General features: G+C 44.0%; 1 protein-coding gene across 1 annotated transcript in view; it reads left to right on the top strand.

Annotated features, from left to right (window-relative positions):
- The first annotated feature begins 388 nt into the window (after positions 1-388).
- Dennd2c (DENN domain containing 2C) overlaps positions 389-24,561 on the top strand; it is a 71,071-nt gene continuing 46,898 nt past the window's right edge. The window contains exon 1 of the mRNA XM_021653355.2: positions 389-472. The gene's annotated coding sequence lies outside the window, so the exon portion shown is untranslated. The remainder of the gene's footprint in view (positions 473-24,561) is intronic.

The raw sequence follows: 24,561 nt of genomic DNA, 5'->3' as shown, positions 1-24,561 counted from the left end.
CCGGGAGTGGGCATCAAAGGCATCCGGCTCGGGATTCCAAACCTGGGGCCAGGTGCGTTATTGGCATCTCTCTACTAACTGACATTCCCGCGGACTGCTCCCAGGGCTGCTCTATGGTTTTCCTAAAGAAGGTCCTGTTTGACTCCTCTGATTCAACTAGGTGCGGGTCGGTGAGACAGAGGATCCGGAGCCAGAGCTCTGGCTCCCGTCCTGGGCCAGGGTGAACCAGCGCCGTGCAGCGCACTCTTGTCCAGCAGCGCCGGGGCCGGAGACACTCCCAGGCGTGGGTTCTGAGCAGAGAAGGGAGACCCAGGAGGGGCGGGGCCTAATAGGCAGGGAAGGGGCGTGTCCTAGCTCGGTGGGCGGGGACTGGGGACCTGCGTGGGCGGCGCGAAGAGGCCTGGCGCTAGACCGGGAGGCCACGGACGGGACTCTCGGATCCCTGCGTGAGGCGTCGTCGCGGCCCTGGCAGGTAAGAGCCGGGACGCGGCCGGGGAGTGAGGCTGTGGGGCCTCGACCGCTCGGCTGTGGGCGTCGCCCATGGGTGCCCCGCGCGTCCGGGGTCGGCCGGGAGCTGGGCACCTCCGGCCAAGGGAAGCGGGGGCTGGGGTCAGCCTGCGAGCCGCGGGCGGGATCGTGGGCCCGTGGGCCCGGGGGCTCGCCGCCCGGGGGAAGCGCGCCTCCCGGGCGTTCTTGAACTTGGACGTGCCGGGACGGAGCACTTGAAGCCGGCGGGAAAGCGTGAGTGCGCGCGCTTCCCTCCCAACAGCCCGGCAAGCACCGCAGGGGTCGTCGTCAAGTAGTTTTTTGAAGTTAAAAAAAAAAAAAAAGCCAACAGTGGGACTGTAATACGACTGTGGGGTAACCAGGAGAGAAGATGATGATTAGGTTGTGAGTCAAAAGGCTCCGCTCTAGAGCTTAGACCCGCAAACACACCGTCACGCCTCCGCCCGCCGGGGTCACTCTTGCCAGCTTGTTTCCCCGGAGTGTAAAACTGGGACGCCCAGGGATGTTCTCACGGTCAGAGAGGAGTGACAGCGTTCTACAAATGTCAGGCATTGTTGTTTGGTACACATGCACCACGGAGCATCTGTAGCCTGTGAAACGAAGTGCCCGGGACGCAGAAGACGCCCTGCGTGCCTTTATCCCAAAGCTACTGATTCCCCTACTGTATGCTAGATAAAGTCCTGACTTGTGTTTACTATGTAAATAAGCCATTTAAGCCTTTCCGCACAGTCACCATTGTTCGAGGAGCGGGTCTATTCTTAACCGAGTCATGAATTTTTTCTAAACAGCATAGTATGTATATACTGTTGTGGAATCAGTTACCATCAAGTTTGTACCAGTCAGAAGACCTGTTACTTTCCCGGAGATGGGTAGTCGCAGCTGAAGATACCTGATAAAGTGAGCTGAGAATACCGCTCCCGAGCAAGACTTTCATTTGTTTTTGTAGATTGAGGGGCTGCTTACAGGAAGATCTGAGTCCTCTTGAAACAAAGTTAATACGTGGCCGTGGTTTTTGTACAGTTTTTATTAGAGACATCTGTGTTCTTGTGGGCGTGTGTGTGTGTGTGTGTGTGAATTTTGGGGGGAGATGGGAAATTTAAAAAGGAATAGCCGTCTGTTACCAGGAGATTTCTACCAGGGATACTTAAAAGTGATCTGGACTCATTTCAAAGGCAGAAACCAGGAACTGTAGTAATTGTGTCTCGTGGCCTTTCATTAGTCTGTTGAATGTGGTAATAGGCTTTTTTTAGATGCAGAAATGGCAGTTTCTGATTGAGAGCCGTAGGCAGCTTCTTTCCTTTTCTTATTTAAAATTTACAATTCAGGCTGTGGATGTAGCTGTTGCTGGCCTGTTTGCCTGCCTCACAGAGTACTGGGTGCAGGCCCAGGACGTCTAAGTAGGCATGGTGGTGCACACGAGAGGGGGTCAGGTCACTCCTGACCATATGGTGAGGTCAGCCTGGGATACATGTGACTCCGTAACAGAGCAAAACAAAGAGAGATGGCGTGGAAGATAAGGGCACTTGCAGCTAAATCTGCGGACCCTAGTTCAATCCCCAGGACATGTAGAAGGCAGAACCAGCTCGTGCAGATTGTCCTCTGGCTTCCAAACGTGTACCAACACATTCCCCACCCCCACAGAGTAATAAATGTAAGAACATTTATTTACTATGTGTGTATGTGTAGGCACACAGGGCACACGTATGGAGGTCAGAGTTAATTTTCTCCTTCCATCTTGTGGGTTACTGAGCCACATCCCCAGCCCCAGCAACTGAAGTCATATTAACTTTTAAATGATTTGTAGCGATCCTTATATTACAGTCAAGGATTTTCGAGTACTGTATAGCACAGTGGAGCACTAGAGGGAAGGTTACTAGTAAATGATCTTGTGCTGCTCTAAGAGGTTTTTTTTTATCTTTTTAAAAATAATTTATTATTTTTTAATTTTATGTGCACCGCTGTTTTGCCTTCATGTACGTCCATGGGTGTCAGATCTTGGAGTTACAGACAGCTCTGAGCTGCCATGTGGGTGCTGGGAATTGAACGCAGGTCCTCTGGAAAATCAGTCAGTGCTCTTAACCGCCGGGCCGTCTCTCCAGCCCCTGATTTAAGAGTTGTGTTTGTGAAGCTGGAGAGATGATCCAGTGGTTAAGAGCACTTGCTGCTCTTCCAGAGCACCTGCATCCTAGTTCCCAGCACCCGTGTCTGGTGGTTTACAGCTGCCTATAACTCCAGCTACACAAGGTCTGATACCCTCCTTTGCCTTCCAAGGACAACTGCATACTGGTAACATATGCTCACATAGACATATATATATATATATATATATATATATATATATATATAAACAAATCTTTAACCCAGTGTAATGGTGCATGCCTTTAATCTTATTCCATGAGGGAGGCAGAGGGTCTCTGAATTCAAGGCTGGCCTGTTCTACACAGTGAGTTTCAAGTTAGCCAAGGCTATTTAGTGAGACCCTGTTTAAAAAAAATTAAGAAAAAGGGTTTTATTTAAATATTTTCAGCAATTCAGTCAGAGAATAGGTGCTTTGAAACCTTATTTGGTTTTTGTTTTTCAAGACAGGGTTTCTCTGTGTAGCCTTGGCTGTCCTGGAGCTAGCTTTGTAGACCAGGCTGGCCTGGAACTAACAGAGACCTGCATGTGTCTGCCCTCCAAGTGAAACTTTTTTGAGACAGGCTCTCGATATATAACCAGAGCTAGCCTTTAACTCGTTACATAGCCCAGGCTGGCCCCAAACGTGCACTAATTTTATCTAGATCTGAGTGCTAGGATTTCAGTATTTGCAACTATAGCTAAAACTATTTTAAAAATCAGCTTTAATCCTGTACTGAATAATGAATTCACTGAATTTATACTATGTTCGCCTTACAGGTGTAGCACCTTATATTCACCCTACTTACTGAAACTATCCCAAGGCATAGTTTAGAACCTGCATTGCAGGCATGCATGGCAGGCATGTGTTCTTGGGAGACTACCGAAGGGCTAAGTAAATACTGAAAAGCCATTTTGGATGCTGCCTAACAGTGAGAGTATTAACTAATATTTATGGGTCCTACTCAGTGCGGGCAGTGTCTCCAATTTATTTTGTGTATTAGCTTGTTTAGTCCTCACAAAGGACAACACTGAGGGGCGCCGTTAACACTGGCTTCTCACCTAAAGGCGCAGAGGCACTGAGTGACCTGCCCGCCATCAGTGTAAGTAGCAAGGGGTCGGGCTGCAGGCTACAGTAACACTGAGTGCAAACCTCAATCTCTGCGCTATATTGAGTTTCAAATTCCATAAGACTCAGTAAAATCCAAAGGCATTTAAAAAACAGTTTTTATGAACCTCAGATGAGACATACACGGAGGGAGAGAGAGACGGAGAGACAGAGAAAGAGAAAGGAGGGAGGAGGAACAGACAGAAAAACTGGTATTACAAGATATAGAGGCATGTCCAAGCTACAGTTTAATTATACTTTGTATGTAAAACTTTTTCCTGATGAATGACATGGGATTCTTCTTGTTTTTAAGCTCTCAGCCACTTAGGGCATTATCTTAGCAGTATAAGAAGTGTCTTTTTTTCCTGGATTAACCTCTTATTTATTTATTTTTATTATAATTTTTATTTTTTATACTAATCACAGGTTATTTACTTTGTATCCCAGCTGTAGCCCCCTCTCTCATTCCCACCCAATCCCACCCTTCCTCCCTTATCTCCTCCCTGCCCCTTTCCAAGTCCACTGATGGGGAGGTCCTCCTCCCCTTTCATCTGACCCTAGCTTATCAGGTATCTTCAGGATTGGCTGCAATGTCCTCCTCTGTGGCCTGGCAAGGCTGCTCCTCCCTCGGGGGAGGGAGGGAGGTCAAAGAGCCAGCCATTGAGTTCATGTCAGAAATAGTCCCAGTTCCCCTTACTGGGGAACCCACTTGGATACTGAGTTACCATGGGCTGCATCCGAGCAGAGGTTCTAGGTTATATCCATACAAGGTCCTTGGTTGGAGAAACAGTGTCATAAAAGACCCCTGTGCCCTGATATATTTGGTCCTTGTGGCGCTCCTGTCCTCTCCAGGTCATACTAACTCCCCCTCTTTTATATGATTCCCTGCACTCTGCTGAAGGTTTGGTTATGAGTCTCAGCATCTGGAAATGTCTGTTTTTCTTTCTTTTTTTTTTTTTTTCTGTTTTTCAATAAGTTTAAAATACCTGTTTTCAAACCATGACTTAGACTAATATTTATGGGTCCTACTCAGTGCGGGCAGTGTCTCCAATTTATTTTGTGTATTAGCTTGTTTAGTCCTCACAAAGGACAACACTGAGGGGCGCCGTTAACACTGGCTTAGATCCAAGAAAAGAAAATGCACCGAGCATGGTGGAATATACATACAGTTCCAGCACTTGGAAGACTAAGTCAGGAGGCTAGGAAATTTTGTAGGCTTATCTGGGCTAGGGAGATCTGTCCAAAACCAATAAATAAATTGAATAAAATAAAGTCACTATGGTATTAGTATGATATCAGAGATCTAGACAGAATCTTACGGGAAACAATGATGAGAAACAGTTATTCTACATGTGGTAGGGATGAGGGTTGTAGAAAAGGTACCATGTTTGAATTTGATTTTGAAGGATGACTAGTAGTTTGCTGAGCAGGGGAAAGAGCGAATGAGGAATCTTTATGACTGTCCAACATGTTTGAGAAATGTGTTCTACTTTCTAAAGTCAAAGGTACAGGAATGGGTGGTTTGGCTAAAAATAATCTAGAAAAAGAAAATTGCAGAGCATGGTTGTTTGCTACATTAGATCACTGCAATTGCTAGGTAAGTACGGAGGTTCAGGTCCCTGATTTAGAATAACGAAATGAGTAAGTTCAGCTTGGCAAAATCTTTGACTACGGAATATTGGATTTTGAGGGTATTTTTTATGCTTTGAAGTAGCACTTATTTTTAACAAATACTCAGTGTAAAGTATATGATTCTGGGGGAAAAATGAAAGAGTCTGTTGATGCTAGTTATTGAAGAGAGTTATATTGTAGTAAGTAAGGACTTTGCAACTGAGTCTAGAGACACCGGAACTGAGAAGGGTTGGAAGTAGTTAGACAGGATTACAGTGATGATTCTGTGTGGTGACTGGATTGAATGAAGCCAGGAAAAAGGCAAGGAGATAAGTTTGGAGGTTGATAAGATAGATAGGTAAGGCCAGGTTTGCTGTTGAAGTACTGATGGAGCAGATGAGGGAACGGAGTAAAAACAAGTCCAAGGAAGAGGAGAGGACAGACGTAAAGATAGGGGATTGGGAGTGCTCAAGAATCTGTGTGCTGTGGAGCTCAAAAAAGGCAATGACTTCGCTTCTTAGCTTGGAAAACTCAGTGAATACAGGTCTAGCTTCATTATTATTATTATTTTGTTTTTGTTTTTTTGAGACAGGGTTTCTCTGTGTAGCCTTGCTGTCCTGGACTTGTTCTGTAGATCTTGAGCTCACAGCGATTTGCCTCCCTGAGTGCTGGGATTACCTCGCCCACCTGCTTTATTATTTTTCATGTGATAGGATGATAAATATTTCTGTTCTGAACTTTTTGGGTTTGGAGTGTCTATAGAGCATTGAGGTGAAGATGTCAAGCAGGGTCCAGAGCCCAGGATGAACATGATTGGTGATGTCTCAGAATTAACCAGCTGAACTTCATACCACTAGATAGACTCACTCAGGAAGAGATTTTCTTGTCGTAAAGCACTCAGAGGAATTTTAATAGAAAGTGAAGCATTTCAGGATGAGGCCTGTGCCACTTGAAGCCTGGTAATCAACCTCCACTATCACACAAACTAGGTGCAGTGGTCCTTGCCTGGAATCATAGCACTAAGAAAGTGGAGGCAGGGAATCAGAAACTTAAGGTCCTCCTGTGCTACATAGGGAGTTTGAGGCCAGCCTGAGCCTTACCTCAGCCCCTTAGATTTTCTTTTCTTTTCTTTTCTTTTTTTTTAAGCAGGCTTTTTTCAAATAATTTTCAGAGAGAGGCTGGGAGGGTAGCTCAGTTGGTAGAGTGTCTGCCTAGCATGCAACAGGCTTTAGGTTTGATCCCAGATTCCTATAAGCTGGATGTGGTGACAAACGTCTATACCCTTAGAAAGATATAGGTAGAGGTTAGGAGGGTTGGGAATTCCAGGTCATCTTCAGCTAGCCAGTGAGCTCACCATCAGCCTGGACAACAGGAGACCCTGTCTCACAAACAGACAAACAAATAAACGAATGGGGGCTGGAGAGATTTATCAACAGTTCGGAACACTTGCTGTGAGTGCAGAGGACCTGGCTTCGTTTCCCAGCATCAACATAACACAACAGTCCAGGGAACTCGATGCCCTCTTCTGGCCTCCACTGCACACATGTGGCACATTTATATACATATGGGCAAAACACTCAAACATATAGACAAAAAATAAATAAATCTTTAGAAAAAATAAAAAAGACCTAACTTACCACTCTCCCGTTTATTTAAGGACAGTTTTGAGAAAGATCCATTTTTGGCTAATTTGGTTACATATCAGAAATATTTAAAACCTTGAATGAAAATACAGCTTAGATTGACCTTGCCTGATCCAGATCAGAGGCAGGTGGGTCTTAGTTCAAGGCCAGCCTGATATACAGAGGGAGCTCCAGGCCAGCCAGAAATAAGCAATGAGACCCTGTCTCAAAAAGAAACAATTTCTGTCCTATGACATTAGCAAGTAACTTGAAGGTGTGTTCCAGAGGTCGTCAAACTTTGTGATTGTTCTTTATTTTCTCTGAAGAATGGCGAAGAATGGTGGCCTGGCATTTTGTATTAACACTGAAAAAAACTTGCATTACTGAGTGTTGCTATTTTTACCACTTACACCTCATTGTTTCTGCTAGGATTTTCAACCCTTACCCAAATAAATACAAAAGAATAAAACAGAATCCCAAGTGAACCTGATAAGTGCATAGCATTGCCCAGGAATTAATTTATGTTCAGGAAAAGTTGCCTATTTCATTACAGGGAATCTTTTCTAATTTCAACATTTATGTGATTTATGTTGGAATTGAAAATAGTGATAAAATATTTGATCTAAACGCTATGCTGTGTCTTATATGGTGATGGCAGTTAGTGTTTTGTGAATTGTGCATGAGTGTGTCAGCCACACCAGCATGCTCTACTGCTCTTGCTGCCTTAGGCAACTTTGCTCTGATCCCCTCCACCACACATTATGGCTGCCCACTGTCTCCCCACCTTTTGCTGTTGTGTGTCCGCTTTCTATGTGTTGTTGTTTTCCTAGAACTCAGTTTCTCCCCACAAACATCCCTTTTCTTAGCTCCACATTTGTTGTTTCAAGACAAGGTATCCTTGAACTTTGAGGCATCATCCTGCCTTAACCTCCAGAAGTCTGGGTTAGAGCTGTGGACCAACACGCTGAGCCCGGATATCACTCTCACCATCATCCTGTCCTAACATCCTTGGCTCTGTTGACATTCCATGTACACTCTTGAAAAGCAAGGCGTTCCCCCAGCTAAGGGTTGTCACTAATTTTCCTGTCTTTGGCCCAAGTTTATTTTTTTCAGTTCTGTGCCCAGGTTGTAAGGGAGTTTAAGGATTCTGTAGTCCATCCCCTCAGAATCATGTTATCCAATTTCTACTGAGGATTCATTCTCTAATTTGTTAGCCAGAGCTCATTACTGAGCAACTCTTACAGATTGTATCCTGAGGCTGAGACAGGAGGCTCAGAAATTTAAGGCTAGCCTGGGCTGTTACAGTCAGAACAGATCTAAAAACAAAGTGAGGTATTCTCGGGTAGCTATGCCTTTAATTCTTATCATCGATGTGCCATTTTACTTCAGTAGGGTCATAGGACAGGAACAGAATCAACCAACTTGGTCTCAGGGTACACGTGTATTTCCTCATCTTCCACTTCTGTGAGAACTGTTGCTGTTCTCAGATGCCAGGGGAGCCTTAGCAGCTCATTCTTAGCGAGACTTAACCTTTCTCCCCCATCCTGCATGTTCTTTCTGTCCCTCCCTCCCTTCATCCTTCTCTTTCTCCTTCCCCTAGAGCAGTTCTCAGCTTGTAGGTCGTGACCCCTTTGGCGGTCGAACAACCTTTCCAGAGGGGTCAGCTAAGACCATTGGAAAACACAGATATGTACATTATGATTCATAACAGCAGCAAAATTACAGTTATGAAGTAGCCACGCAGATGAGTACATGGTCGGGGTCACCGCAACATGAGGGACTGTATTAAAGGGTCACAGCATCAGGAAGGCCGAGAACCGCTGCCTTTGAATTTCCAAAAACATAGCTCTCTCCCCCATTTTCAACTGCTCCAGGGGAACTTGTTCCCTTATTTTTGTTTTCACTATCTCTTTTTCTGACTTTCACAGAAACTTCATATTCATACTTTGTCCATCTTCTCTGTAGCTAACTGTTCTCAGTCCAGACTGTCTGTGTTAGTTACTTTTCTTCTCACTGCTGCCACGACATCCCAGACCAGAGGCAGTATGGGCTGTTTTGGCCACTGACATAAGTGTTTTCAATGGGATGGTGGTGTGACTTAACTGTGAAATGTCCCCCATATGCTTAGGCATTTGACTACTTAACGCACAGCTGGTGGTGCTGTTTTGAAAGATTATGGAAGCTTTAGTTGGTGGAGCCGTGCTGGAAGAAGAGCAAGCCTTGCTGGGAGGCCAGCCTCTAAGGTTTGATATCATGGCTCAACTTTCTGTATTCTCTGATTCAAGATGGCAGACATATGTTGAGCACCTGCCTCACACTCCCATTGAAAACATTTATGTCAGTGGTTCTCAACCTTCCGATGGTGTTTTCCAGTGGGTCTTAGGCAACCTCTGTGAAAGGGTCATTTGACCCCCACCCAAGGGGTGGCGACCCCCAGGTTGAGAACTGCTGGTTTATGTTATCCCCTGTGGCCACATGCAAGGACCCTACCTCAGTCCTTACGTTCTGGCATGAATCTGCCCTTTTCTTTCTTCTTAGGACCTTTCCTTCTGTGATAGCTGTGGAGCACAGCACCTGGTTTGCTCTTCCCACTCTATCTCGTGGTCTCTAATTGTGACTGATGTTCTCAAAAATTTGCATCCCAACTCTGGCCATTTAAAAACCCTCTGCAGGGCTGAAGTAGTCTAGCTCAGGGGTAGAGCACTGGTATAGCATGTGTGAGGCCCTGGGTTCAATCCTTAGTACTCCCAGACGAAAACAAAAGCCCCTTTGCAGAGGGAACCCATGTATTCTTCCTTTGTTTGTTTGTTTTCACAAAGCCTAGTTGAAATATTCTTTCCTAAACTGGGTGTGTTGGGGCAAGCTGGCCTTTAATCTCTGCACCCAGGGAGGAAGAAGCAGAGGATCCTGTGAGTGGGAGGCCAGCCTGGTCTACAAAGCTGGCCAGGAGTCCAGGACAGCCAAGGCTACACAGAGAAACCCTGTCTTGAGAAACCAAGAGACACACAGAGAAATATTCATTCCTCTTTAATCCTTTGGCTTCATCTCTTAGTTCACTCCTCACAGACAATCTTGCCTACTATTGCAAAGCAAAGAAACAATTAAAACCCTCAGCCAGCAGTGACGATGCACACCTTTAATCCCAGCAGTCACGAGGTGGCGGCAGATGGATCCCTGAGTTCCAGGCAAGCCTGGTCTACAGAGTTCCAGGATAGCCAACATACACAGAGAAACCCTGTCTCAAAAACCAAACAAAACCAAAACATCTTCAGCTAGATCTTCATTAACGTGTAGCCCCTAAGCCTGCAAAGCTGCCTGTGTTTCTTGTCCTTGTTCCCGTGGAAGAGCCGCCCTGATCCTGGTGACTGCTCACCTCTCCAGGTCCTACTCAAGACTCCTGCCCTCTCTTCCTGCTGGGCTTTCTGCTCTCTATCCTCGTTTCTTTCCTCTTCCTTCCTGACTCCTTCCCACCCAGGTTTAAATATAACTTACTCCTTTCCTGTCTTAAAAAGAAAAGCTCTCCTGCCCCCGATGTTCCTCCCCAGCTCTCACTGGGCTGTGCCCTGGGTTAGCTCCTGGACGGATGGTCTCCAGTCGCTGCTCCCGTTCTTTGTTGCCCCACTCACTCTTGGTTCACTGGCACCGATCCTTCAGCCTCCTAGCCCCTGAGCCTGCCGTTGCCCAGGTCCTAGTGAAGGACACACACTCAAGTCTTGGTCTTTCTGTCTTCCTGGCTTCCACAGTTCTGTGCACTCCTGTATTTCTCCTGCCTTTTGACTCCTTGTGATTGAGTTACCATCTGTGGTACTGTACAGTGACTCAGCATTTCTGAGAACTGGCCTTTTTCTGGACTGGGCAATGTTTCTGGAATTGATGAGATTCTAATTTTAACAAAGTGTGATGGCTTATAAAAGTAATTAAAATAATCACAGTTGTATAGCAGTGAAGAGTTGAATGGTGTAGGAGGAATGAGTTGAGCCAGGTAGAGTGGAATATAGATGTAATACCAGCTACTTTAGAGACTGAGATAGGAAGATTACAACTTCAAGGCCAGCTAGGGCTGTGTTCTGAGACCTCATCTCGATAAACAAATAAAAAAGAAAGAAATGAGGTTGGGAAGTTTGCATGGAAACCGTGAGATGCCATTGTGTACCAGAGGGGCTAGAGCTCAAAGATGACAGTTTCAAGTGGTGGCGAGATGCGGAGGGACTAGATTGCTATTTGCTAGTTAGAATGTAGTTTGGTCTAACGGCTTTGGAAAAGCACTTTGGCAGTGTGTTTTAGTAGTAGACCTACGTCGTAACATAGTTATTCTACATAATACCAAAAATAAAAGGGATTAGCCTATCAGAGATACATATAAAATGTTGATAACAGTTTTTATTCTGTGATACCAGAAGTCAAACCAGGGTCGCCCATGTGCGAGTAGGCAAGTGTTCTACTACGGAGCGCTACCCCAGCCCTCCTTATTCAGACAGCTCAAATCTGCAAACACTCAGTACATACCAGCAGAGACTGGAAAAAGCGGATGTGGGTATTTTTACTATTATGTAGAATTCTATACAGCAGCAGCAACAACAACAACAACAAAAAAACTATTCTATATACCACAAAGTAAACCATACAGATACTGTTTTGTACAAAAGAAACTATGCAGAAGGAAATGCATAATGGGCTGGAGAGGTGGCTCAGTGGTTAAGAGTATGCACTGTTTTTCCAGAGGACCAGAGTTCGGGTCTCAGCACCATAGCAGGTGGCTCACAACCACCTGTAACTCCAGCTCCATGCTAATCTGACACCTTTAGCCCCTGTGGGCACCTGTTCTCATGTGTGTATCCACACATAAAGACACACACGTACACACACACACACACACACACACACTCTGTCTCACACACAAAATTTTAAAAAAAACAAACAAGGGGTCTGGAGAGACGGCTCAGAGGTTAAGAGCACTGGCTGCTCTTCCAGAGGTCCTGAGTTCAATCCCCAGCAACCACATGGTGGCTCATGACCATGTATAATAAGATCTAGTGCCCTCTTCTGACCTGCAGGTGTGCATGCAGGCAGGACACTGTGTACATAATAAATAAATAAATCTTAAAAAAAAAAAAGACATACTCCATTTGTAATGGAGTACAACAGTAAACATTAGGCCATGGATAGCAGAACGTTGATTCTCCCAGGCCTTTGGTTCCTGAGTGCTCAGCAGTTAGGCACACTTCTGCTCTGGCACTGGGTTTGGGTCAGGTTCCATTGCCCAAGGATAGCTATTAGCTATTTGTATGGGTGTTCCAGCACCCTCTTCTGGCCTCTGCAGGCACCATGTGTGTACTGGCACGCGGTACACACACTCATACCCATGAAATGAAAATAAGTCAACCGAAGAATGGCTAGTAGCATAAAAAGTACTCACCCAAGGTAATAACACTGAGTCACAGCTGACCAGCTGTGTATTGAACGGTAAAAGCCACGTGGTCACAGGGTGACCACTTCCTCATCACTCTCTTCTCCTCGAGGAGAAGAGAATCTACTCCTTTCCCCTTATCATTTGCGTAGAGAAGACTGGACAGAGGATAGGTATCGGTTGGCTAACATTCTGATTCTTAGGAGTGGGGCTTAAGTAGGTGATGTGTACACTTAAAAAACAATGTTTAGATTTGTAGCAAGTTGACAAAACCAACCAACCAACCAACCAACCCCCAGCACACCAAGTGAGATGAAATATGCAAAGAATATAGAATATATAATTTGGGAATGTGAATTGAAAATGGCGAACTCCGTCTTCCAGCTTTTAGCTTAGAACTAGACAGGAAGTTACATGTTCTAATGGATATAGATTCATGTTCAGAAGTCTTGAAAATTACCATTCTTTTAATGTAGCTTTAAAATGAAAAATAAGATCCAATTATAAATACACACCAATTACAGCTACATAAAAATACACTCATAAAAAAAGGCCAGAAGGAAACACCAAATTATACCAGTGATTATGTAGGCGGGGCAGACAGCTGTTTCCCTGCCTTCAGTACTTTCAAATTTTCTAAAAATAATATCAGTGTTACTTTATGTCTTTAAGAAGCGTTATACTTTATTTACTTTCTTAGTCGTGTGGGCGCTCTCAAGGCATGCATGTGGTCTGAGGACACCCTGTAAGTCCATTCTCTCCTTCCCCGGTGTGGGCTCAGGGGCTCTGAGGAAGGTGGTCCGTCTTAGCAGCAAGCACCTTTACCTGCTGAGCCATCTCACCAGGCCTACATTGTGACTTTTAAAACTTTTTAAAAGTGCATCTTTAGAGTGTCTGGGGAAAAAATTGTAGTCTTTGGACGTTTCTGGAAGTAAGGGTTTTGTTGGCTTTCTGGGGTGGTGTGCAGAAATGACCTATGTTAAGTGGCCAGGCTTCAGTTCCGGCCTGTTAGTGCTGGCGTCAGAGAAGATTTCTTAAGGTAATTAGATAAAAAGATTAACATTTGTTTAATTATCTTTTCTAACATTGAATTAATGAGCCTCTGAAAGTTTTTTGTTATTAAAGTTGCTTTGTATATATTTTCCCACATATGGTAGTTTATAAAACTTCCCCCGTCAAAACTCATTTGGTTATTTGACCTAAGACAAGTTTTGTTATTCATTCGTTTCATTTTGAGATACAGTCTCTCTATGTAGCTCTGGGTCACCTCAGACTTGAAATCCTCCTGCCTCAGACACTTTTGTGCTGGGGTTACAGGCATGAGCACTGAGCAAGCTTACCTAAGCCATTGTTAAGATTTTATTTTATTTTTGTGTGTATGTGTATATCATGTGTGTGAGAGTGCCAGAGGCCAGAAGAGGTCATTGGATCCCCTGCAGCTGGAGTAACAGGCAGTTGCTGGGAACCAAACTCAAGCCTCCTGGAAGAGCAGCAAGAACTCTTTTTTTTTCTTTTTTTTAATTAAATTTTTATTATTATTATTTTTATTAATTACAGTTTAATCACTTTGTATCCCAGCTGTAGCTCCCTCCCTCATTCCCTCCCTCCTTCATCTCCTCCCATTCCCCCTCTCCAAGTCCACTGATAAAGTAGGTCCTCCTCCCCTTCCCTCTGACCCTAGTCTATCAGGTCTCATCAGTACTGGCTGCATTGTCCTCCTTTTGTGGCCTGGCTAGGCTGCTCCTGGGGTGCAGTTAAAGAGCCCACCACTGAGTTCATGTCAGAGACAGTCCCTGTTCTCCTTACTAGGGAACTTACTTGGATCCTGAGCTGCCATGGGCTATAACTGAGCAGGGGTTCTAGGTTATATCCATGAATGGTCCTTGGTTGGAGTATCAGTCTCAGAAAAGACCCCCGTGCCCAGATATTTTGGTTTTGTTGCTCTCCTTGTGGAGCTCCTGTCCTCTCCAGGTCCCACTATCTCCTACTTCTTTCATAGGATTCACTGCACTCTGACCAAAGTTTGGTTAAGAGTCTCAGCATCTGCTGGATAGAGTCTTTCAGAGGCCCTCTGTGGTAAGCTCCTGGAGACAACCCAGATGTCCCTCAATGGAGGAATGGATACAGAAATTGTGGTAATTTACAAAATGGAATACTACTCAGCAATTAAAAACAAGAAAATCATGAAATTTTCAGGCAAATGGTGGGATCCAGAAAAGATCATCCTGAGTGAGGTTTCCCAGAAGCAGAAAGACACACAAGGTATATATTCACTTATAAGTGGATACTAAACCTATAGTATAGGTTAAACATACTAAAATCTGTACACCTAAAGAAGCTAAGCAAGAAGGAGGTTCCTGGGTAAGATGATCAATCCTCACTCAGAAAGACAAATGGGATGGCCATTGGAAGGAGAAAACAGGAAACAGCAAGAACTCTTAATCACTAAGCTCCCTCTCTAGCTCCGAACCAGCTGTTTTTCTCTGCTAGGAAGAGGTCAGATATCAGATCCTCCTTCTTACACATTGCTAAAACCAGTGGTTCTACATATTGCTTCTTACATATTGCGAAGCACCCAGTGGTTATCTTGAGGTTCTCTTCCCTTGTCCCCCAGGGTTCCAGGCAAATACATATCCCCACCCCATCCCACACCCCTTGCACCTTTAAAGGCTTCACTGTTGTCCCTTGAGATCATCACAGTTGACACACACCCTTGAGAAGGATCTTGAAGTGGTGTCTGCAGAGTCAGCCTTGTGTTGTTCTTAGATGGGGGGCATTGACTCCTGTTGTGTGGGTTTGGACCTTGGAGAAGCCTGTGTAGGGTGGGGAGGGCCATCAGAGGAGACAGGAAAAGCTGCATATAACATCCCGTTACATTAACCGTATTGTTATGTCTGCAGCCAGCAATACATAGTGCGTAAGTACATGAGCCTGGACGTCTTAACCAGTTCAGCTAGCTTTAGCTTCCTTGGCTAAAAAGAAAACCAGCACAGATTCAGAAATAAGATTCACGAGAAAGCAGAGAGATTGTGTGCTGGGGAAAACCACCACCATCAGATTCCTACAGCAGGACAAGAGAGGGAGCTCCCTACCACTCTAGCCTCATCCTCAGCAAAGGGAGTTTTTTGCATTTTAGAACTAGCAATACATAACATGAGACAGCTTAAGTTACACAGTGACTATTTGCGTTCCCATGGTCAGGATATCATAAATAGCTAGCTGATCTACAGGATGGTAGGCTATTATTCAAACTACCAGTGTGCTATCTTTTTCAAAAGCAATTTAGTTAGCTTTTTTAAACCTAAAAATGTGTTCTTCTTAATAAAACTATGATAGGTAATAATCATTGTTTCAAGACAGTTGTGAGAATTAGATACAGTAATGTCAGCAGATGATTAGAACAGTGCTTGGTACACATAGCCCTCTATGTGATGCTGTTATCACTTAAGTATATTGCTATGCAGGCATACTTTTTTCAGTCTTGGGGTTTACCTTCCTTTCTTTCTTTCTTTCTTTCTTTCTTTCTTTCTTTCTTTCTTTCGCTATGACTCTGTAAAGATTTATTTATTATGTATTTTATGTATATGAACGCTCTGTCCACTTATAAGTGTGTGCACCAGAAAAGGGAATCAGATTCCACTATAGACAGTTGTGAGCTGCCATGTGGTTTCTGAGACTTGAACTCAGAACTCTGGAAGAGCAGTCAGTGCTCTTAACTGCTGAGCCATCTCTCCAGTCCCTGAATCCTGAGTTTTCTCTGTTATATTTTATTTGCTGATTGTGGTAGTTTGTTCTTATTGCTGGTCAGAAATCTTGTATGAGTTGTGTTAGTCTGAACACTACTAGGCCCCAGTCATGCTGCAAAAGGACACTTGCTCTATAACTTTCTTTAGGGGTGAGGAATAAATAATTGGATTAGCTGGAAACCATTTTGAACTTTGGAAGTTGTGTTTTTGTTTTCTGTCTGGGTATGTAGCTCAGTTGGTCAAGTGCTTGCCTAGCAGGCACAAAGCCCTGCTTGGATCTTCAGCACCAGGGAAACTGGGCCTGGTCAGGATAGAGGCCAGAGGATCTCAGCCCAAAGCAAGATCATTCTTGGCTACAGAGCGATTGGAGGGCCTGGCTGAAGACCTTGTGTTAAAAAAACTAACCACACAGGAGGCAGAGGCAACCTGGTTACAGAGTGAGTTCCTGGACAGCCAGAGCTACACAGAAAAACCTGCCTCAAAAAACATAAACAAACGTACAAACAAATGAATAAATTAAGAGATTGCATTTTGGAAAAAAAAACAAAAAACAAAACTAACCAAACAAAAACTCTCCAGACCCAGGCAAAAACAACCTTGGGAGAATTTTTGTTTTTTTAAGTATCCTCTTGTTTCCTTGGATCTGTGTAGTTGAATGTCTTCAAAATCCTGGTTTTTGGTAAAGCATGACTGTGTAGCTTGTTAATTGTGAGGCCTTCATTCAGCATGATTACTCTGTTTATTCCAGGGAGGTGACCGGATCACTGAATTCTTGTGTTATTAGCATATATAAGGCGTTGCTGTAGACACTTCATTTGAATTTCTTTTAACTTTGTTGGTTTCCAATGAGTCTTACAATGTAGGCGTGGCTGGCCTGGAATTTACAGATTCCCCTGCCTCTCTACTTCCTGGGATTAAAGGTGTGTACCACCAGATCTGTGTAGTTTGTTTTACTTTTATAAGTTCTCACCAGCAGGAAGAGGTGCCGTAGAAAATAACCCAGTGGCTTGAAAAACCAGTGGAATATTCAGCTGGAATACTGGCCAGTCATCCCGGGAGCTATTTATGATATTCTGAGTGCTCACTGTGTAAATTAAGCTGTCTCATGCTATGTGTTGCTATTCATTTTCCATGAATGAAAGTTTTTTTATGCCTTTTCACATCACAAATGGAAAATGTAACCAAAGAAATCTCTTTGCTTATGAAGGAGAGCAAGAATGTCAAGAGTGGTCAGAGCATCTTCCTGGTGATGGTGCTTTCCCAGCACACACACACAGCCCTCAGGGTTCCCGTGAATCTAAGTTCTGAATGTGTTGGGCTGTAGGTTCCAGCACAGCTTTAGAAATCAGGTTTATCTTCCAGATATGCTAGTCAGCAGTTAGATAAAAAGCCAGCTCACGTTCCTGGAGTTTTGAGAGTTTTTCCTTTGGTTTCTGTTTTACAAATGCTGGAGGTTGAACCCAGGGCATGTGTGCTGCTGAGCAGTGTCCCATCCTAGAACTCTGTGCCGGACACAGTTACTTATGAAGCATGGTTGTTACTATGTTTTCTGGCCTCTGTGATATCTGGATTGAGAAGAATGTCTTTTTAAATCCCGTTAATGGGTGGGAGAGATGACTCAGCAGTTAAGACTGCTCTTCCAGAGGACCCAAAAGTTCAGTTTCCAGCACTTACTTGGAAATTCACAGCCATCCTGGAGCTGCAGTCTCAGGGGATCTAACGCCCTCTTCTGACCTCGGCAGCCAGTGTACACTCATGGTGCACAGATATGCATGCAGGCAAAACACCCATACACATAAAAATAAAGTAAAAAAAAAAAAACAAAAAGGACTTTTTTTTCTCTGGCCTGTGGTGACTTTCTCCTCTTTTATTTTTAAACTTTTTGTTAGCATGCACACTTACAGTTTCCTTGTGACATTTTTATGTTTATATATCATTATACCTTTTAAAGATTTGTCTTTTATTTACGTCTTTGTGTGTGTATATGTGTACATGCATATGAACTCACAGGTATGCATGCACTCACATGCATATGGGTACCTATGTAGACCAGAAGAAGTGTCAGATCCCCAGGAACCAGAGATACAAGTGATTGAGCTGCCCAGCAAGGGTGCTAGAAGCAGAGCTCCTCTGAAGGAGCAGCGAGCTCTTCAGCAACCGAGCCCTCTCTTCAGCCCCTTCCGAAGAATTGTGAGCATTGAATGAAATTATCTGCTGTGTGGCAGAGGGCAAGAATAGAAAAATTGTTCTTACTATTTTGATGCTAATTATCATTTTAATGAGTAATTTTGGTATTGTTTATGCTGAAGTATTCTAAGGTGTTTTCTCATTAGTATTAGTTACTTTTTTATTGCTGTGATAAAGAGTTTTTCTGGAGTTACAGTTCGAGAGGATTTGCGTCCATGATAGCAGAGCATAGGTAGCAGCTCACATTCCAGACAGAAGGTAGAGATAACTCAATGTCACAGTCTTTTGAAGCCTCATCCCCACTGACATGCTTCCTCCAGCAAGGCCACACCTCCTTGAACCTCACTAAATTCTTCCACCTTGTGGGCCCCAGGGATCAAACTCAGACCTTAGCCTTGACAGCTGATGCCCTTCACCCGCTGAGTCATCTCACTGCCTGCAAACTTAACTCATTAAAAAGATTTATTTTTCCTTTATGTGTGTGCCATGGCTTTGTAGGTGCCTGAGGAAGGCAGAAGGGTGTCAGACTCCCTGTAGCTGGAGTTAGAGGTGGTTGTGAGCCACCCAGTGTGGGCACTGGGAACCAGACTTTGATCCTCTGGAAGAGCAGTAGGTGCTCTTAACTGTGGAGCCATTTCACCAGCCCTGAACTTCCCTTACAAAGTTAGTTATTGTTTTTCTTTGTTTTGTTTGAGACAAGGTCTTACCTTGTAACTCTGGCTGGCTTGCCTGGAATTACCTGTGTGGAATAGGCTGGCATCACACTCATAGAGATCTGCTTGCCTCTGCCTCCTGAGTGCTGGAATTAAAGGCTCACATCTGTAGGCCTGGCTCAGAGTTATCTGTTGTTATTATGTGTATATGTTAGTGTGAATTCAGGTGCACAGGAGCCATAGCATGTGCATAGACGTTCTGAGAGAACTTCAGGCTTGGTTCTCTCCATCCACCACGGGCTCTAGGGTGCATTCCGAGATCACTTACACCTGCTGAGCCATCTTGCTGGGCACATCATGCTGGCTTTTCTTTAATTAGAATTGTTTTTTTGCATTTATTTATTATACTGTCTATATATGAATGTTTTGTGTGCATGTATATGCGTGTGCCATGTGCACGCCAGGTGCCCGAGAAAGCCAGAAGAGGATGTTGAGTCCCCCAGAACTGGAGCCGCCGATGGCTGTAAGGCACCATATGTGTGCTGAGAACTGAAATCAGGTCCTCTGCAAGAACAAGTGCTCTAAACCTCTGAGCCGTCTCACCAGCCTCCTCAAGCTTCAGTTCCTTGTATTTGGGACTTAGTCATTCATTCTGCAGATATCACCGAGGAATTACTGCTTGGTACATTCTCTTCTAAGTAGTGAAGATGTTTATATTCCAATAGAGACAAACAGTTCATAAACAAAGGCAGCATTTGAAGACTTCCCTGGGATGCCCACACACACTCTATGGGGCACGCACTCCCCCTACCTGGAGAGATGGCTCAAGGGTCAAGAGCACTTGCTCTTGCAGTGGACTTGGGTTCTGTTCCTATCACCCACATGGGGCAGCTCACAAACACCTACTATAACTCCAGTTCCAGGGATCAGGTACCTCCTCTTGGCCACCTTCGGCACCAGGTCCACATGTGACATGCACTCATACAGACCACTCACACAGACATACAGACCACTCACACAGACAGACAGACACACACACCTGAATAAAGTCCAGGTTTATTTATAAGTATGAAATATGAAATGGAGTGAGAGGTGATGCTGGCTGGGCCAGTGTGTTAATAGTGAAAGGTAGTCAGAATTAGAGGTGAGTTCTGAAGGTAGAGCCACCGGGAATCACCTTTGTGTTAGTAATGGGAATGACTCTATACCCATACTGGGCAAGAGCTCCTGTAGTCCTGTTAAAGCAAAAGAGTGTGAAAAGGGGAATTGGAACCGCATGGAAGGTTTTATGAGTAACGTGGGTCACCAACTATAACAGCCAAACAGCTGGTTCAAACTCCAGCTTGTCTCAGTCCTCTAAATAAAATTCTCATTGTATAAGTTAGCATTTTAAAATTCTTCCATTTAACAAAAACTTCAAAAACAGTCCCATGATAAATGTCACAGACGTGACAGAACCAGGAAAGCATTAAATTTGTACTTTGAAGCATCTTTCATTTTTCTTACTCTGCAATCAAGTACAGTAATTTATTATTTTGCATTATGAGGACTTACTAAGACTTTTTTGAAGTTTCTTTCCTATTTTGGGAGCCATTTTCAGTTCCTTAATAACTGATGAGAGTGGGATAAAAGGCCAGAATCCTGTGTGTACTTCTTTGAAGATTTGTTATTCAAGTAACCATCAGCAGGATGGTAAAAGATTGAAAAATAAAAGCCAGTTTGATACTTGCTTTTTGTTTGTTTGATAATTTTTTCCTCTAATGATGTGGTAATTTTCATTTGCAGAAAACATTTTTTGCTAAATTCTATGAGGAATTTTCGGCAGGATTTATTTCTATATAATTTATCAAAAATGGTGGCTCAGGCCTAAAATCACAGGCAGAAGCAGGTAAGTCTCTTGAGTGCAAGGCCAGCCTGGTTTACAGAGCAGGCTCCAGGCCAGCTGGAGCTACAGAGTGAGACCATGGCTCAAAAAAAGTTACCCAGAGGCCTTACAGGTTAAATAATATATACCAATACTTCAAGATAACATACACTTAACAGAAAATTTTAAGAAGGAAAGGAAGAGAAAGCAGGCTTTGTTATTTGACATCCTGCTGCTTCATAAGCAGATTTATTTTATGTTTGCCGCAGTCTCTGCAACACGGCTCAACATCACCTCCTGGCAATATAGGAGTGCTGTTCCACGGTCCAGGTTGGCTTCAGGTCTCCTGGCAGCACTGCAGAGCCATTTACCATAACAGTCCATGCTACCTTCCTTTGATCTCATCCCTGGTTCTTCTTTTGTTCTGGGTATCCCCAACAAGGAAGACTGCAGTGGATAAAGGTTCCTGAGCTCATGAAAACAATCTACAGACAATTTGCTGTAGTCACAGTGTAGTGACATACTCGGGAGTCACACAAGCATGACTAACACTGGAAAGGTGTTAAGTAAGGCTTGGAACCACTAATCCGATGTGAGTGCAGTACAGATCACTGTTATACTGTGCTGACTAAGGAAATATGGACAAGCTGGGCGAGGTGGCACACGCCTGTTATCCCAGCACTCGGGGAGGCAGAGGTAGTCAGATCTCTGTGAGTTTGAGGCCAGCCTGGTCTACAAAGCAAATATAGGACAACCAAGGCTACACAGAGAAACCTTACCTCGAAAACAGCGACGATAACAAAAAAAAAAAAGGAAAGAAAGAAAAAAAGGAAAGACATCTGTACATATTTAATACAGATAACATTTTCTCCCTAACTGTTTTTAATCCATAGTTCGTTAAGTCCAGAAATACAGAAAGGCAATCTAAAGATCAGGCAAGTTAATATTGGTAGAGTAGAGCTATGCCTGGCTCATATTAATTGAGGGAATTAAGTCCACTAACTTAATTTGTTTCATAAGCCGGAGATGATTGGGAGGTATTAATTCAGTTTTGATAGCAGAACCTTGGTTTACTTCTCTGAAGATCTGTTGCTCCTTGGAGGTGTTGGAGAGTGAGGAGCATATTAGAGCAGTGGTCCCCAGCCGTGTCCCTTTAGTAGAGTTCCTGACCAAGTTATGTCACTGCTGCTTCATAAGTATACTTTTGCTACTGGTAGGAATCCGTGATGTAAATATCTGATTTGCAGATGGTCTTAGGGGACCCCTGTGATGACCCCCAAGGGGGTTGCAGCCCACAAGCTGAGAGCTGTCTTGATACGCTCCGAGCTTTAGAAATAGCACCCTGGCAACGTTAACTGAATGGGATTGAGATGGGAGCAGGTAGGCCTATGGGTTGGAGAGCTGCCGGAGAAGGCCTGCATTAAGGTAGGTGTAAGAGACAAGAAGCGTGCGACACCTGTCAGGATGTGACTGCCCCCCAGGCTGTCGGTAACTGTCCATCATAATGTGATTACCACGTCCACATACCGTGTACAGGTGCGCTACATGCTATTTCATTTGTCCTCCGTGTACGGTACTGACAAGCTTATTCTCGTTTTAAGTGAAACGGTTAAGGCTCTTGGGAGTTTAGGAGAAGAGTCTGTGCTGGTAGGCGGATGAGGGAGGGCTGAAACCCAGAACTCTGGCTTTGACGTCTGCATTCTTTATACTCTATGCCGTGAGTATGTATGGCATATACAACCCTCACACATGGAATAATGTGACCCCTGCTTGAGTTGTACAGCATATTTTTTCCCCGTGGTTTGTCTCCTCCATTGCTGAAGTGAGCGATTTATTCTGTTCCCTGAGGAAAAGGTTACATCCCCAGAGTCATTTTGTCTCCCCATCTCTTAAAAAAAAAGTTTTTTTTCTTTATTATTTTGAAATTTCTTTTAAAAAGGGTTTATTTTTATTTGTATGTGCGTGAATGTTTTTCTACCTGCATATATGTACACCATGTGCAGTGTCCATGGAAACTGAGGGGGCAGAGCCCTTGACCATATGGGTGCTGGGGAACTGAACCTTGCTCCTCTCCAAAAGCAAGAAGTGCTCTCACTGTCAAGCTCTCTCTCCAGCTGGCCTTCAGCTCACAGAGATCTGCCTGCTTCTGCCTCCCTAGTGCTGGGATTAAAGGCGTGCACCATCCTGCCCGGCTCCAAAAAGAGATCTTAAAGACTTTTATGGACAGCTGACAAGGTACTGCCAAGCTTAATGATTCAGTGGCTCAGACACCCTTACACCATTGCACATTAAATAAAATTAAATAAAAAATATTTTAAAAAATTGAACCCAGTGCCACCAGCTCTTGGGTTCTTTACTCTGGGAAGATCATTTATCTCCATTATAGTGGAAAAAAACGTGGCAGGGAAAGATTAAGACCGACCTGTGACCAGCGAAGTGTCCCTGTGTCTGTTAATGTGCCATCCATACACAGATATAGAGAGTAAATATTATCTCTTTGCCTTTTTTTTTTTTTGAGATGGGCATTTTTTTCCAAGTTTTTTTTTTTTTTCAATCTCTTATCTTTTTCCTGAAAAGCCAACCTCAGGATGCCAAAAACAATTCTCTTTCCATTTGGCCATGTTCCTTCTAGTAGCTAAGTAACTGGCAGCTATTTTCTTCAGATAAACAATTACTTTGGCTCTAAACATAAAACAAGTGTTATTAAAATAGCCATTTACACCCAATTCCCTACTTTTCCCACGACTGAAGAACTAACAGCTTAGGTAACTGTGGTGGTGTAATGAATGAGAGTTCTTGAGAATTGTAGCCATGTGCTAGAACTTATGCCTGAGGCCATGGGTTCAACCCCAGCTGTGTAGACATGGAATCATCCAAGTGTTTCTGTTCCTTGAAAGATAATAGTGGCTCTGCAGAATTTTGATACAAAGAGTGGTGTAGTTTAGAATAATTAACACACCTTGCCTAGCACACAGTCACTTCTTCCCAGGGCCTGAATTCTTGACAGAGTGAGGCCTTTGTAAACCTATAACTTCCTGTGCTCTCCAAACAGTGAGGCTGGGTGAAAACTGAGATTGTGGAGGTTTTGCCAAAAGTCATCAGGTGGTCTCCAAGGTAGCCATGTGATCTCCAAGGTAGTGATGTATTCTCCAAGGTAGAAAGATGGTCTCCAAGGTAGTCAGGTGGTCTCTAAGGTCATCGGGTGGTCTCCGAGGTCGTCAGGTGGTCTCTAAGGTCATCGGGTGGTCTCCAAGGTGGTCAGGTGGTCTCTGAGGTCGTCAGGTGGTCTCCCAGGTGGTCAGGTGGTCTCTGGGGTCATCAGGTGGTCTCTAAGGTCGCCAGGTAGTTTCTTAGGTAGTCAGATGGGCTCCAAAGTGCCATTTACTGATCACAGAAACATGTCTATTATCTCCGTTGAATAATTTTCACTTTATTTTTACGGGTTCAGAAGAGCGGTGGCTGTTATTCCGAGGAGCTGTATTTTCAACAGAGGAGGGACCATTTCCTTTAAATTTGATACTGGGAGTGTTCCTTTAAGCATCCAAATGCAGGAAGTTTAGTCCCTGTTCAGTAGCTTTGGCTGTAGCAGAAGAAAAAATGGTGCCATTGCTTTTGTTTTTAATGGTGGCTGTTGAATAAAGGAAGGAGCTGGGGCAGATCATTCACTTCTCTAAGCTTAATATCTTTAAGGCTTCCTGCAATGAGTACAGAAGCTGTTCTGAGGAAAGGGGCAGGTTAAGT

This window comes from Meriones unguiculatus, chromosome 10 (assembly GCF_030254825.1).
Source record: "Meriones unguiculatus strain TT.TT164.6M chromosome 10, Bangor_MerUng_6.1, whole genome shotgun sequence".
Classification (NCBI taxonomy): Eukaryota; Metazoa; Chordata; class Mammalia; order Rodentia; family Muridae; genus Meriones; species Meriones unguiculatus.
The sequence above is the reverse complement of the archived record's forward strand: the minus strand, read 5'-3'. Positions and strand labels throughout refer to the sequence as shown.